The sequence below is a fragment of the Mustela nivalis genome, assembly GCF_964662115.1.
Source record: "Mustela nivalis genome assembly, chromosome: 2".
Taxonomy (NCBI): domain Eukaryota; kingdom Metazoa; phylum Chordata; class Mammalia; order Carnivora; family Mustelidae; genus Mustela; species Mustela nivalis.
In genome coordinates this window covers 105,929,582-105,946,019 of record NC_139021.1, presented here as the reverse complement: position 1 = coordinate 105,946,019, position 16,438 = coordinate 105,929,582, and the positions used below count along the sequence as shown (strand labels likewise).

General features: G+C 34.4%; 1 protein-coding gene across 5 annotated transcripts in view; it reads left to right on the top strand.

The window, feature by feature from the left end:
• Positions 1-16,438, top strand: part of LOC309859764 (phosphatidylinositol 3,4,5-trisphosphate 3-phosphatase and dual-specificity protein phosphatase PTEN-like) — a 196,050-nt gene that overhangs the window by 36,259 nt on the left and 143,353 nt on the right. For 2 of the 5 annotated variants that reach the window (XM_082720877.1, XM_082720879.1), the window contains one exon: positions 16,067-16,176. The exons of the other annotated variants lie outside the window; for them this stretch is intronic. The gene's annotated coding sequence lies outside the window, so the exon portion shown is untranslated. The remainder of the gene's footprint in view (positions 1-16,066; positions 16,177-16,438) is intronic. 5 annotated transcript variants of the gene reach the window in all.

Below are 16,438 nucleotides of genomic sequence, written 5' to 3'. Positions count from 1 at the left end.
CTCTGGGCTTATTTCTGTGAAATGAGCCCAACACTTGGTTTTCCTCAATTTGGAACTGCAGCAATGCCAGCCCCAGTGAGCTGGCTCTGTGATGAGCAAGAGAGCAAGCTGTTGTGGAGGCTACTCCAACGAGGAAGGAAGGCACATCCTGGTTGATCTGTAAACTGAGACCAACATGTGCTGAAAACTTGTTCATAATGAATTACCCCTCTAGCCTAAGGGATGACTCTGTTCGGTCTCTCAAGTAAACCTTTTGCCGTGTGGTCTTCCTTGTAAAGCTCTCATCCTTTTAGCCCAAGTAATGGAAAAGGAACCAGCACAAATGCATGCAAAACGATTATAAGAAAAAAGGGGTGAAAAGTATTGGGAAGAAAGCTAGTTGGTGATAGAATTGTCATCTGATCAAAGTAGTCATAAAGTAGGTAAATTATGTGACCAAATATTAAATCATGAGTTTCCAAAGGGTGTAGTAATTGAATTAATTATCTCTGTGATACAGGTATTTAAGAAGGATATTAATAAGGGAATAGCAAACACATGGCAAGGTGTCAAACTGAGAAAGGAGAACAGAAAATATAATTACAGTAAAGAAAGCAAATTGGAAGAACCCCAAGGATGAATACATACTGGCAAAAATCTGTTCAGGGCCCGCCCAGGTGGCTCAGTCATTAAGTGTCTGCCTTTGGCTCAGATCATGATACCATGGTCCTGGGATGATCATCTCTAGCTTCTATTTTAATGCTCTTATTTGGAGCAAGTTCTTAGTTGAACTACCATCTTGCTAATTTTTTAAATTGAAATACTTCTTTTTATGAGGTGACTACAGATTCCAGTGCACTTTTAAGAAACGATATATGCAAGTCCTGGGAACAATTCACCCAGTTTTCACTAATGGTAACATTTTGCAAAACTGTTGTATAAATATCATATCCAGAAAAAATATATATATCATATCCAGGATATTGACATTGATAAAATTTGGGGGCCTAAGAAAGATCTCTCCAGTTTTTCTTCTCTTCATTTGTTTGCATGCATTTAGTACAGTACAACTTTGTCACTTGTGTAGGTTTTGCGTATCTGCCCCATAGTCAAAATACTCTATAGTTCTATAAGGACCTCTACTGTTGGCCCTTTTATAACCACAGCCTCTTCACTTCTGTGTGCTCTGCCACTGTCAGTTCAAATGTTACATAGATTTCTATGTATGTCACTTTGGGATTAGTTTCTTTCCCTCGACATAACACCTTGAATATTCATCTAAGTTATTGTATCAATGGTTCGTTCCTTTTAGTTGCCGATTAGTGTTCCATTTTATTTATTTATTTATTTATTTATTTATTTATTACAGAGTTTATTTTTAAGAGTATTTAAGTTTATTTAAGTTTATTTTTAAGAGTATTAAAACAGGGAGATAATTTTAACCTTATTAGGTAAAATGATGTCTTGAGCAAATGTATTAATTCATGTACTTAGAACAAAAGTATTGAGAAAGAAACAAACTCTTCTCTTTTTTAAACAAAATTACTTGTTAGAGTAACATTTTTTAAATGAGATAAAATTCTTTCAATAAGCATAAGGAAATTTTGATCTAGGTATGCTATATACCTTTTAGGTACTAATGAAAATGAAGTAATGGTAAAAATACTTTGTAAATGTGTGCATCTATGTTTTTTGAAAACTGAAGAAGCAGTCTGACATCTGGCTAGTTTTCGTGGGCTAGTTGTAGGAAATTTATGGAAAATAAGAATCAGCACACCAAAAAGTCTGATGCATTTTCGCATATCTAGTTTCTGTTCACTATGATCAGGATTATAGATAATACTGTAAAATACACTCACGTGCTGGTTATTAAGGCTATTTGGATTCTTTTTAATACTGAAAAGCTCACACAGATTGTGATTACTGTGTAGTGTCCAAGAACTAAGGTTTGCCATCTGTTACTCAAATACAGGAAAAAGTTAAGATAATCTAGTGATATGAGTGGTTTTGACATTTCTGTTTTTTGGAATCATCTATTAATTATAGTCTTTAAAGACTAATACCAAATTTTAAGTTTTTGCACAAATAAAGCTTAGAGGTTATGCCAGTGTTTATATTTTTCTTATAAAATGTGAAGATATTGGTTGAGAACTAAAGCTTATGTAATGGAAGTCTGGCTTTTAGTCATTTTAGTTTTAGAAGATTATTTGGATATGTAAGTGGGAACACCATGTTTTATCTTGAGATATTAAGTTATATGAGATTTTGATAGTTTTAAGCTGTAATTTTCCTAAAAGTTGCTATATAGAAATTCATTACTATGGAACTTCATCAGGGAACTGATTTAATATGTATTCCTTAAATATTTGCTTTAAATATTTTTCAGGTCCTCTGCTTTCTTGCACAACTCAGTTCTTGTCTTTCTGCTGTGAAGTGATTTTTCCCATTTAAAATTTTGCTTTTTCAAGCTACAATATATAAGTTGTTTCTGTAACACAATTCCTTTTCACACCCTCCCTCCCCCACCTCAAGAACTGGTGTTGCCAGGTTGGATAGATGTCTTTAAAATTGCATATTGGGCTTAATAGGGTCTGATTAGTTTTAATCTACTTTATTTATTGATATTTTTACTGAGAAGTTTGTTATGCCAAATGATTAATATGATCAGGCATACTATTTCAGTGTAGATAGGATCTAACTTTGTGTTTAGGGCCTCTATTTTTTGTGTAAGAATCATCTTGCCAATTTAAAACATGTCTGATGAAAGTAGATTGTTTGACAAGCATCACTTTATAGAATTTGTTTGGGTCTGAGTGGTAGGTCATGAAAAGAATGGTGCCCTTTTGGATAAACAGATAATATGTGTGTAAATTCTGTCTCTTATATTAAGTGAGGGAGCATGTATGTAGGTGAGATTTTAATCCAAATTTTCAGTCTTTACCTGTTTTGTTTGCCTAATAGTATTTAAAGGGTGTGAGGTGTTATGAGCTCCTTTCCCTTGTTTTCATTTCTGTCCCTCCCATCTAACTGTTGGTATTTTTGTTTTTCTGTATGTTGACCTTTTTATGTTTTTAAACAGTTTTTTGGTTGACAGAGTTGTCTCCCTTTTTATCTTTCATGTTTCAGCTTAATAATTTTCGAAGTTTTTTTGTATATTCTCCTTTGCATATGAAGATTCCACAACTAATTGATTAGTAATTGTGCTTTTTCCCCCCAATTGTGATAATTGGATTTATACTAAAATGATACTTGCTTTAGGAACAAGCATTTATGGGTAGCTGACTAAAACTAAAAGTACTGCCTTTTCAAACCAAGCAATGTAGACTTGCTCTCATATTTTTTAGTATATTTAAATCTGCATATTACTAAACTTGAAAATATGAATTTTGGCTAGTATTTTAGTATATGTAATTTCAGAGGTTTTTTTTGATGATCCACTTATTCAAGTGATTATAAAGTTGATATAATGATAAAAATATCCTCAGTGAGAATATAAATCATGTTTTTCAGTATTAGAACCAAGGCAGTTTTCATAAAATCAGTAATATGATTCTTGTTAATGTAGTAATAAATGCCAATATCTGTGCCTTAATATTTTAAAGTAGACCTGTATTTCTAGTTTATATTAGTATAAACCCTTCCAGGATTAAAATACAGCAGTTAGGCAAAACTATTTTTGCCACTTGGGGGGAAAAAAAAAAAGCAAGTCATTTCTAGATGATGTCCTGGCTTAGATATAAAATAAAGAGATTTGGGTCTGTTATATTAAAGCCAAATATAAAATGAAGCAGCCTAGCACACACTTGTTTGGAGCTTTCTTCCATTAAAATGGTTCAAATTAGCAGTGGTTTCATTGAAAGGTAAATTTGATAGAAGTAAATTTAGAAATTTTACAGTTTTAGCTTAATTAGTAGGAAAATGAAAACCCACTTGCTGGCGATATGTTTTGTATTGAGCTTTTTTCCTTCGTATTATGTATGTGTAGTAGTTTCGAACATTAGGAAATTTGTGCACGGCTGCATCTAAAAGATCAATAGAGTTGGAAAAGTTGGAATCTGTTGTGTTTTTTTTTAATGTAGTTTACTAGTATTGAGTAAATTTGCACTAAATATTATTAGGCCTTTGTTCTCAAACTATTGATACATCCCTTATCATCTTTTTTGTCTTACCTGTTGGAATGTCTTTCTTTCTGTGGAAGTTGGTGACCTTAAAGAGCAGCCCAAACCTAGTGTTTTAGATAGTTATCTCTGGTAAATTAAATGATAAAAAGTATGGCTTTTATAATGAAATGAACTACAGAAGTACCATAAACCTAACACTGAATATAAAGATTAGAGCATAAAAGATACACTCTTATGTACTTTACAATAATGCTGGATTGATGTCATAATTTTAAGTTTTTTAATTTTTCATATACTTTATTATGATTTTGCTGTAGAAAATTAGGTTAGCATTTGGCTTATAGTTCAGGTATATAATGCTGACAAGTATATCTAATGCATATTGGACTGATGATCTTTCTGAAAGTTGTTCTGTAAGTTACAACCATGTTTTATTTGATTTGTCATTGGTAGTCAATCTTGGATGTTTGTTAGTGGGAGCAGAACCATGGCAGGGAGGGGGCGGGGTTTACGTGTGTGTATTTTAACAGCAGCAGAGTTCTGAAACAGGAAATCTGCCTTATCGTATTCATCCAGAGAGCTAGGAAGGAGGTAATTGTTTCTTACGCTCGTTAAAACCAGTTAGTTGGGCAACTTAAATTTTAGAGATTCACAGATGTAGGTTTGAACAGTTGTAGATACATTATTTCATAACAGCTCTGAAGAAAAATTGATTAAATTTGTTGAGAGGAATAATCCCTTAGCTAATACACACAAAAATTGTACTTTGGGTTTTAGAGCATTGCTAGCATTATCAGTGACTTGATTAGATATTTTTCTGTGGTTCTGGTTTGCTTACATTTAAATAAAGTTCAGAGGGCCTTGATTGTTCCTTTAAAAAGTATTTGTTTAAAACTGTAATCTTCAATTTAAAGAATAGAAGAAGTTGATTCTGTGTCAGGTATTTGTCACTGGAAATTATAATTCCCTCTGTGTTAATGTGTTTATGCTCATAATTACATTCTTAGGTATTCACAGCTTAATTTTTATCTGTCAGTGGGTATTTGTCATTTTTAAAGCTATATAGGTAGCATTTCATTGGGCTAAATATCAGGCATTGCTTACTGTGCTGTGTTAGGGTTATTTCCATTTTTTTCCCTTTAAAAACAGCATATTGTGACTATCCTTGCATAGTTTACATTGTTTTCTTAGTGCACATTGTTAGAGTGGGGTTTCTGGAATAAAAGGTAAAACAGTTTCATAGTTCTTTGTTACAGATTGCAGATTTTGTGCCAAATGAACCAATTTATGGTATTGCTACTAAGTAGAAGAATTACTAGCAATTCTTGATGTTACCTTTGAAGAATGTGGTATTTTCCTTCAGAAAGTAAGATCTAAGCCTGGCTCAGTTGGTAGAGCATGGGACCCTTAAACTCCGGTTTGTGAGTTCAAGCCCTGTGCTGGGCATGGAGCCTGCTTAAAACAAACGAAACTACAACAGCAACAAAAAGAACTCCATATAGTGACATCTAAACTTTTCAAAGCAAAAATGTGTATAAACTCTTCAGTCAAGGCAAGTTGGTATAATGTAACAATTTTAGAGGAAGTTGTGAGGTCCTAATTGTTTGGAGGAATAGAAAGCTCCAGTAGAGCTCATAAATTACTTGGCAGTCAGTTTTCCTTTCTGGTTTGCCATTGTGGGCAGCTAATTTAGAAGTGTTAAAAGGAACCTAAAATTTATGTTAAAGTGGATTTAAGTGAATATATTGGAATTCTTTTCTTTTATAATTTGTTTATAAAAACATCATATTGAGTTGCCTTGTAATGAGACATTGAAACTAAAATTAAATAACAGGATATTTCTAGTCCATGCAACCTCAAATCATAACAGCTTCTTATTACAATTCTAATAGCCCTTTACAGTTTATAGTTTTAAAGATATTTCCAGATACCGCATTTGATCCTTGAAACAACCAATAAAGAAATTACATCAGGTGTTAGGATCATCATTTTGCAGAAAAAAGAAACAAAAATATTTGAGGCCCAGAGACTTAGTAACTTACCTGCAGTCATAGGCTTTTAAGTTGCAAAGCTGAGAATGGAACTTTGGTCTTCTATTTAGTAAATGACACTATGCACAATGAATCATGGAACACTACATCAAAAACGAATGGTTTACTGTATGGTGACTAACATAACATAATAAAAATAAACAAACAAACAAACGACATTATGCATGAAGTATTTTAGTGCAGGCCTGGCACCTTGGGAATTTTTAAACAAATGTTCCTGTGTCCTGTGCTGTTTCTGACCACTATACTTTATTCTTAAAAATCCCCAATTTTTTTGGAGCAATATTTTTTATATTTCTGTAGTTTTCTGTATTTTTTTGAGAAATATTTTTAATATTTCTGTAGTTTAGGCTTTGGTGCTTACGCACCCTTTTCACTTTATAAAATCAGATTTTAGGCAGCATTAATTTGCTCTGTACAGGAATATTTATACGCTTTATATGTTAGGACAAATTGTTCTCAAATAATGCAATTAGCACTTTATCAACTGGAAAAATCAGCATCTCCTTTTTCTGCTTTCCTACCAATATGAATCTTCAATTTAGAAACCAGATACAAACATTTGACACATTTAATAGAGAAAAAGAATACCTAGTCAGAAATAAAAAATCTTGCATTAAATGAGACTCCCATATAAGTCTATGAGTGGCAGTTGTTTAAAGCATAATTTGATTAGTGAAGTTGCTAATATGGATATAACTGTGACATACCTGGAAACTCTTCGTTAATTTTAAACTTGTTAAAATTTGTTGGGAAAAAAATGTAGACCTGATGTAGCTTATGAATCAGTGGCTGAATTTTTTTTCCCCTCACCTGATCCTTAAGCATCTGTTGGTTGATAGCCCTGACAGAAAGCAGGGGAAAAGCTCCAGAAATTCCTGGAAAATAGAATTAAATGGTGCAGTCTTGGTATTTACTAACTAGCTTTCGATTCTTCTTGTCTCCTCTTGTTAGTCTGATTTTATTCCTTCATTCCTGCTGCCGATTCAGCTCAACGTCAGTTCCTCCTGTGAGCTAGGCAACTTCAGGTTTGCTCTTACTGCTTTTTGATCACTACCTCTGTAATCTACATGTCACTTTCTATTTGCCATCTGCGTTCCATGTATGTTACTGCTTCCAGTTAACTAGAATTTTTAAAATAACTTATATGTGATCTGTGGAAGTAATTTTTCTTAAAATAATTGTGGCAGAAAAAAGGTGTTACTGGTTTGAATACTAGTACTGTATACTGGTATTTTAGTTTATAACTTGTTTGGGGATAAGTATATCTATATATTATGTTGAGTAGTACTACAAAGAAACTTCAGAAGTGCTTTATTTTTAATAATTGTACTTAAAATAAGACTGTCTATATTCAGGGACACATAAAATAAGGCTTAAGGAGCTATTTTTGGTTATTCTCTATTTGAAAATTCTAGTTAAATTTGTAGTGCAAATGACATTAATTTGGGTACAAGTAAAATTTTGAGATAAGGTAAATATGAAATCTCAGCTCACATGCTTTTTTCTAAAGGCATTTTGTTAATTTGGTGTAACTTAGAATATCCTTTTAAGTGTTTTAAGTCAGGATTGGATGTTAAGAACAACCAGTAAAAATTGAGTTAGCTCATATACTAGCTGCATCATTTTATAGTGTGTCAGTTCTGTTATTGGTGAAATTGACTTCTGTGGACAGGCTTTAGAACTTAATTACCATTTATTATTTTCTTTCTTGCAGTCAGCATTCTATGTTTGAGATGGGATTGTTGCAGCACTTGAATCAAGACTCTCTAACATGATATATATGATTATCAAAACTCATCAATGAATCACTTAAGATCTTGTATTTTATTGTATGTAAATTATACCTGAATTAAAACAAAACAAACTGAGCATGTTTGCATAGAGGTGGGGTGAAAGGTCATATAGTGAACGTCGTATGTCTGTGTCTGCAGATCTGCCATAGCAATGGTAGCTGTCCCTCTGAGGGCCGACAGAAATTCCTTCTACCTCTCTGCTTACTTCATGTAGCCACTGATAACAAGGGGAAAGCAGTCTTTTGTTTTGTTCCCTTTGGGAAATTTGGGAATATTTTACATTTGTTCTGAAGTTAAATACTTAAAAGGCAAATTGCTATAGTCAAGATTTCAAAGAGTTAAGGTTTCTGTTAGACTTTAATGCTCTTTAGAAGGATTAGGTTATTCAGTAAAGAGTGTCATTGGAAAAAAAAAAATACCCAAATTGTTACAGTAAGCCCTAATGGTATAGGTCTGTCCCATTTGTTTAACTGATAGACAGCTATCACTATGTTCTAGTTGTTTTCCATAGGTTAATGCATTTAATCCTTATCACAACCCTATGTGATAAGTACTTTTTTTTAAATGAAGGTAACACTTTCTTTTCTGTTTAATTTTTAATTCAAACTTTTATTTAAATTCCAGTTAGTTAGTATAGAGTTAACTACATGCAGTTAATTTCTAAACCTGGTTAATTTCTATACCTGAAATTAATATTATACTGTATGTTAACTAACTGGAATTTAAATAAAAGCTTTAATAAAAATTAAGCAGAGAAGAAAAGAAAATGTTACCTCCTACCAGTCCCATTTTACACAGGGAACTGAAGATGGGTAACTTGCAAAAGATGACTTAGTAAGTGAAGCTAGAGTTCAAATCCAGGCATCTTGGCTCTTGGAGCATATGTTCTTTTTTTTTTTTTTTTAAGATTTTATTTATTTATTTGACAGAGATCACAAGTAGGCATAGAGGCAGGCAGAGAGAGAGAGAGAGAGGAGGAAGCAGGCTCCCTGCAGAGCAGAGTGCCCTTGCGGGACTCTTCCCAGGATCCTGAGATCATGATCTGAGCCGAAGGCAGCGGCTTAACCCACTGAGCCACCCAGGTGCCCGGAGCATATGTTCTTGACCATGTTGCCACATTGCCTGCGAGTAGATCACTAGATGGCAAAAATATTTGGCTTCCTGCAGTGATCTAGTTAGTATAATTCTTTATGCGCAGCATTTATAAGTAATAAGATGAGAATTTCATATGAAACACTCTCGCTATTTGAAAGTATATCCGGTAATTGCAAGTTAACACTATTCCGTATTAGAAATATATATATAGTTTTCTCAGTTATTTTTATTTGGTAAACTGTCCAAAAAAAGTATGTCAGAAATTTTAACATTAGGAAGCAAAAAAGTCAAATTGGACATGCATTGGTATAATTCTTGTCATAAGAAATAATGTGTCTTATAATTCATTACTCAGTTTTGGAAATTCCAGTGATTCTGTATTGTCTTTTAAAAGTTTTTCAGCTTTAACATTTGATTAGTAAATTCACTTTCATTTTAACCTGCTTCCTTTGAAGCTTTTACATTTTTGTTACTGATTTGGAAATATAAGGAAATTTTCATCTTTTATGAGGCAGCATGGTATAAAAAGCTGGGTTTGTACCTAACTGGTTTGAATCATAACTCAGTACTTACTGGCTGTGGAACTTAATGCAAATTATGCAGTCTTTTTGACCCTCAATTTTGTCATTCATGAAATGGAAATATTACCTTGTAGGGTTGCTAGGATTAAATGGGAATGTATTTCCTGTAGTGTGGCACATGTTCTCTGCATCTTTCTAACTTATGATGGAGGTTAAAGTCTTGGGTAAAATCTCAAACTGTGAATAAGAAAGGTGAGGATCTGTGAAAAATGAAACCTTCAGAAGACTGGATGTTTAGATTCTATGTAAAGGAAGCATTGGATTGTTGCTCTGTCAGAGACCCCCACGCCGATTCTGGCCTTTGACTCCTTATATGTCTGGTTAAATTGAACTCCCTCTCACAGCTTCCTTCAAACTAAATGCAGTCTTCTGTCCTGCCTTCTCCATACAGCTCTGTGTGTGAGCCACACTGGCCTGCTTGCTGCTTCCTCATGTTGTATGTATTTCCGCATCCCTGTTCTGTTCCCTGCCTGAAGTGTTCTGATTGCTTGTTTGTTTTTCTGTCTACTGGTGTCTGACTGACTTCTTAAGGATTTTCTAACATAACACCTATTATGTGAAGCTTTAATTAGAATTAGCCCCTCTCTCTTTATCTCTTAAAATATTTCGGTCTTATATTCAGTAGAATGTAAGTCATGTGGCACCGCTGCATGTCTGTGTGTCTATCTGTCTTTCCTGACAGAGTAGGGACTTTTCCAGTGCAGTAGTCTTTGCTTACTTAGCCTCTGCTCTCACTGCCCCTTGCACGGAATGTTCACTGTGTGTTTGAATAATTAAGTGAATGAAAGGGGGCCAACTGAGTTTACTTTAATGAGTATATAACCTTCCTATTTATGTATAAATAGAAACAAATGGTTTTGTTTAAATAAGGTAACCAAGTCCTTTGCAACTTTAATTCCTTTATTAGTATTCATAGTGGAAGGATACATTGGAGTTTAGTCCTGGTTAAAATGACTGGATTTCAAGGGGCATTGTATTATTGTGCTTTTCTGTAAGGCTGAAAATCATACTAGTGTCTTTACTGAAATTAAGCATTCAGTTGGAAAGTTCATTAGGAGCAGTAATTACTATTACTTTGAATAAGAAATATTTTGCTGTTGCATTGCTCAGAAAAATTCAACTTAAATTTCTTACTTATATCTATTTATAATTTTTTATGTAGGAATTCTGGATTGGTGGAAGCTGCCACTGCTTTGGGTCCCTACTGCTGCCTCATTTGTTTTCTGAGTGTTATTTTCTATATGTTGGTGCTCCCAAGACAAAGTAAAGATTATTCACTTTCAGGAATTACTACTGCTGTAGGCTTGATTTGAGCCTCCAGTCTCTCTCTCTCTTTTTTTCTTTCTCATGAACGGACATAATACCCAAAATATTTTGATAATTGAACATAGTTCTTTGAGTGAGCTATGTTTTTAGGTGGAACTACTTTCTTAGGTGAGAATAATAGATGACAGCTATTATTTGTAATATGTGATAATCCTAGTAGTTTTGGAGTCTCCATAGTAGAAGAACCCTTTGAGATTGGGGGTGAATTTATATATTCTTAAAGTGACAAAATTGCCACATAGTAAATGCTACTTAAATCTTTTTTCATTACATATTTGTGTGTATGTATGTGTATATACATATATATATTGATAGAAATTCATCATTTTTTAAAAACTAAATACAGAGCTGAATTTAAGTCACGTGGGACAAAACAATATTTTGTCATGATACTTGGTAAATAGACCTGGAGGTAATTATAAAGCAAAGAATTTTTTAAAATCTGTTACAGAAATAGTGCAGGCATTGTATCAACAACAGAAAATAAAAAACAAAAATGAGAAAAATATATATATTCCCACCTCCTAGAGATGATTACTTTTAGTACCTTAGTTTGTAATCTTTTTGTGTACATATGTCTATCTGGGTATATATGCATTCTTATTCGATTATGGCATAATGCTGTGTATTCTCTTTTGAAACCTTTTTTTTAGTCAGTAATGTGTGCTTTTCCATTTCAGTCATTTTTTATCCCATATAATGCCCAGATCATTTTCAAATTTCTCTGGTTGGCTCAAAAATGTTCTTTATGGCTTGTTCGTCTAGAACAATATCCAGATAGCATTGTACCTATGAACTTGGCTCTTAGAATCCTTAAGTCTTTTTTTTTTATTAAAAAAAATGTTTTGGAAGATTTTTATTCATTTATTTGACAGAGAAAGGCACAGTGAGAGAGGGAACACAGCAGGTGGAGTGGGAGAGGGAGAAGCAGGCTTCCTGCTGAGCAGGAAGCCTGATGTTGGCCTCGATCCTAGGACCCTGGGACCATGACCCGAGCGGAAGGCAGAGGCTTAACGACTGAGCCACCCAGGCACCCCAACCCATAAGTCTTTTAAAAATAAGGGATATCCATTCCTCCCCTCCTTGCCTTTTAAAAAGACATTTGAGCAGAGACTGGGCCATATGTTTCAGACCTTTTGAATTTGTCCAGTTTATTCTCATGTCATTTAGCTTGTTTTTCTATCTCTTGTATTTAATGTAAATTAAAATTTATATCTAAATACTTGGTTGAGTCTCAGGTTGAAGATACCTTGGATATCATAGGTGATGCTGTGTCCTTCATATTGTATCACAGAGAAAGTTACAGGATCTCTGCTTAACTTCCTTGGTGATGCCCAGATTGACCACTGAAATTGGGTGATGGCAGTCTTTTCTGCCCGCTGTTCAGTTACATTGGTCTCCTTACATCAGAATGTATTTTGGGTGGTGTTGCTTTGGCTCTCTTAAGAAAAAAAAGTTGAGTTCTTCATCATCCACTAACCTGTTGGTTTAGAACCAGTTGTTGATCCTTGCCTAAATCCATAAATTTATTAGGGTTTGCAAAATAGGACTTTGAAAGTTCTATTCTTTTGTGTTTATTAACACAATGTTTTTCTGTAAAGTAGATCTTTACTGTATGAAATGGTGCTCTTTGGTTGTCGTGAAATACAGCACCTACAGGAAAAGTAGCATAAATACTTAATCTCCCCCTTTTTCTACTTTCAGAGTAGAGAAAGAACTGTTCTAACAGCCACTTCAAAAGGTGATAAATGAAAAATAGTTTGTTCTTTTTTTCCTTTGAGAGTCTGTATATAGACTCAAGGGTTTTAATTTTATTTAGGGTGTTTAATTTACTACCATTTAAATTGTTTCTTTGATACTCAGTTTGTTAGAGCTTTAGGTCCTGGGATGTCCTTCATTTTAGCTCCTATATCTGTCTGATAGAGATCATTATCTCTTGAGTACCTTCCTTGTCTCCTGGCACAGAAAAATATCCCAGACTCATCTTGTACCTTCCTGCCACAGACCTGGCATCCATTGTAGTTCCAAGTTTAGTACCTTTTAGTATATTAAATACTAGAGATGCAGTCTGGGTCCATCTAGGGATTGTTTGCTGCTAAGATTGATATGCTTTTAGGCCATTTCAGTGAAAAGACCTAGAGAACATAGATTTTTATAAACATGAGTTCATATTGATATTTCTTTTTTTTTTAATTTTTTATTTTTTATAAACATATATTTTTATCCCCAGGGGTACAGGTCTGTGAATCACCAGGTTTACACACTTCACAGCACTCACCAAATCACATACCCTCCCCAATGTCCATAATCCCACCCCCTTCTCCCAAACCCCCTCCCCCCAGCAACCCTCAGTTTGTTTTGTGAGATTAAGAGTCACTTATGGTTTGTCTCCCTCCCAATCCCATCTTGTTTCATTTATTCTTCTTCTAACCACTTAAGCCTCCATGTTGCATCACCACTTCCTCATATCAGGGAGATCATATGATAGTTGTCTTTCTCTGCTTTACTTATTTCGCAAAGCATGATACACTCTAGTTCCATCCATGTTGTTGCCATATTGATATTTCTAATTAAGGTTTTTACTTGATTTCTTGATTTTATACCTATAATCATAAATCTTAAAATCATTAGTAAAATTTCATTTTTTTGTACAATATAAAGAAGAAAGCTTGAGGATATCAATACTGATAATAGTAAAAACAAACTTGCAGAAGAAGTTTAAAGTTTCTTTGTAGTTCTTTTTTTTTTTTTTAAGATTTTATTGATTTGAAAGAGAATGGGCATGAGAGAGAATATGAGCACAGGGAGAAGAGAAGCAGACTCCTCTGCTAAGCAAGGAGCCCTGTGTGGGGCTCGATTCCAGGACCCTGAGATAGATGTGTAACCAGCTGAGCCACCCAGGAGCCCCTCTTTTTAGTTCTTTTTGTTCTTACAGTGCTTCCTACCAAGAGGTACAGTAAACTTGAGGTAGCCAAATAACTCCTGTGAAATAAACTCTATCTCCTGGTTACCAATTTGATATTTAATCGATTTGTTTGTTGCTGGTTTTAGTGTATGTTTTTCCCCTTTGCCACCCCTTCTCTATGAAGCAAACATGTTTATTGGTTTCTCAGTTATCATTTGTGTGTGTGCAAATGCACATGCGTGCTGAGAAGTTCAGATTCAGGCAAATTGTGTGTAAATCTTACTCATTTTATCCAAAAAGAAAATATTTTTTGTACAAAAGGTAGCATATTGTATATGCTAGTGTGTGGTCTTTTTTCTTTTAATGAAAGGTTTTTATTTTTATTTTATTTTTTAAATTTTATTTATTTGAGAGAGAGAGAGAGAGAGATGGAGACAGATAGTGAAAGAGCATGAGCAGGGCAGAGGGAGAGGGACAGAGTCCTGGTTGAGCAGAGAGCCTGATGTAGGGCTCTACCCCAGGATGCTGGGATCATGACCTGAACCAAAGGCAGATGCTTAACCGACTGAGCCACCCAGGTAACCCTGTTTTTTTTTTTTTTCCCCTTAAAATATTTTTAGGTCTGTCCAATCAGTGTGTGGTATAACTATGGATAAAACCTTTAAAAAAATAATTTTAAAAAGCTTTTAGTAACTTGATAATTATTTTCAATTGAAAATAATACCAAAATTAACTCAATAATGTGAAAGCAGCCGAAAGTGATGAAAAAAGATCTACAAAAAGGCACTGGATTTGGTGAATTTTGGATTGTACTTGAAGATCAAATGGGGTCCAGGAGTAGGTAGGTGGAGAACTTCAGGGAGGGTGTTGAAGGGAGGCTTGGGGCAGATCAGCTTGGCTGTTTTGCAAGGTCCATTTCAGAAAAATCACGAGATTAGAGAGAGGAATAATGGTACTCGGGAAGAAATGAGGTCTGCCACTATTGACAAATGGATAGAAATGTAGATTGGTTGGTATTTTTTGTTTTGTTTTGTTTTTTTAGTTTGATGCAAATTCTTCTGGAGCACAGAAGTTTGTTTTTATGCTGACTACAGTGTGTAACATAAGTAAATAGAATGGCATGCTAAATGTTGATTACCTTGATGGTGAATGAGGAAAACTTTCTACCTTAGTTCAGTATTACTAAGTCACAAATACCAAGGACTTGGAAGAGATCATTGTGGTTGTCTCAACCTAATCTTGTGGAGTAGGAAATTGAAGCCTGGAAAGATGAAGTCATGTCCAGGTTATACAACGGGATGGCGGCATTAGCCAGGTCTTAAATCTGGCTTCCTAATTCTTTTTTTTTTTTTAAGATTTTATTTATTTATTTGACAGAGAGAAATCACAAGTAGTCGGAGAGGCAGGCAGAGAGAGAGAGGGAAGCAGGCTCCCTGCTGGATCCCAGGACCCCGAGATCATGACCTGAGCCAAAGGCAGCGGCTTAACCCACTGAACCACCCAGGTGCCGCTGGCTTCCTAATTCTTAATTGTATCTACTTTTCTCTATGCTGTCGTTCCTTTTGTAACAATGAAAAATGAGAAGTTGTGTAGCTTTTTTTGTTTTTATTTTGATACTTGGTTTTTGTCCCAAGGTAACTTCAGTTCTGATTTATAGTCTGTGGTTTTTGTTTTCATGTATGTGGGCCTAAATAGTGTAAATGTGGAAGTTACTTTTTTCCTTAATTTTTATGTACTTACTTTTAATGTACTAGGTAAAGAGATTTGAAAATTATTTTGTCATATAATTATTTTGAGAATTTTTTTGGGAATTAATTTTATGTACCTGTGTTTCTTTTTTTTTTTTTAAAGATTTTATTTATTTATTTGACAGGCAGAGATCACAAGGAGGCAGAGAGGCAGGCAGAGAGAGAGAGAGAGAGAGGGAAGCAGGCTCCCTGCTGAGCAGAGAGCCCGATGCGGGACTCGATCCCAGGACCCCGAGATCATGACCCGAGCCGAAGCCAGCAACCCACTGAGCCACCCAGGCGCCCCTGTACCTGTGTTTCTTAATTACACATGATGGTTTATAGATAAATACATTTGACATCCTTTTACTAGCATAGGTATAGTGATTTTTATAATCAGCTATATGCAAAATGTAAATATATACATTGGCTCAAAGCAAATTGTTAAAAATTAACCATGTAGTTTGCATTGTTGTATATTTCAGGTGTTTCCTTAACTTAAGTACTCAGATATTTATCCCAACATTATTGCTATGTGGTTTCCCGCAGAAAGACTTGAAGGCGTATACAGGAACAATATTGATGATGTAGTAAGGTAAGAACTTTTAATTTTCTGTTGCAAATATTGATGTATTCATGCTATATTTTCATTTAGAGAAGATTTCTAAGTCTTAGAAAATGATGTGTTTTGTGATGTGAACTCTTTTTATTATGTTGGTGCTCTATAACTGCTTTTTGTTTGTTTAATGGACCTCAATGGGATACAGCTCATTTGATAAGAACTAACCTTTGACATGGTTAGGTGTATGTAATAGGATTTCCTGGATTCCTTTTAAGGCTTCTTACCAATTTAAGTC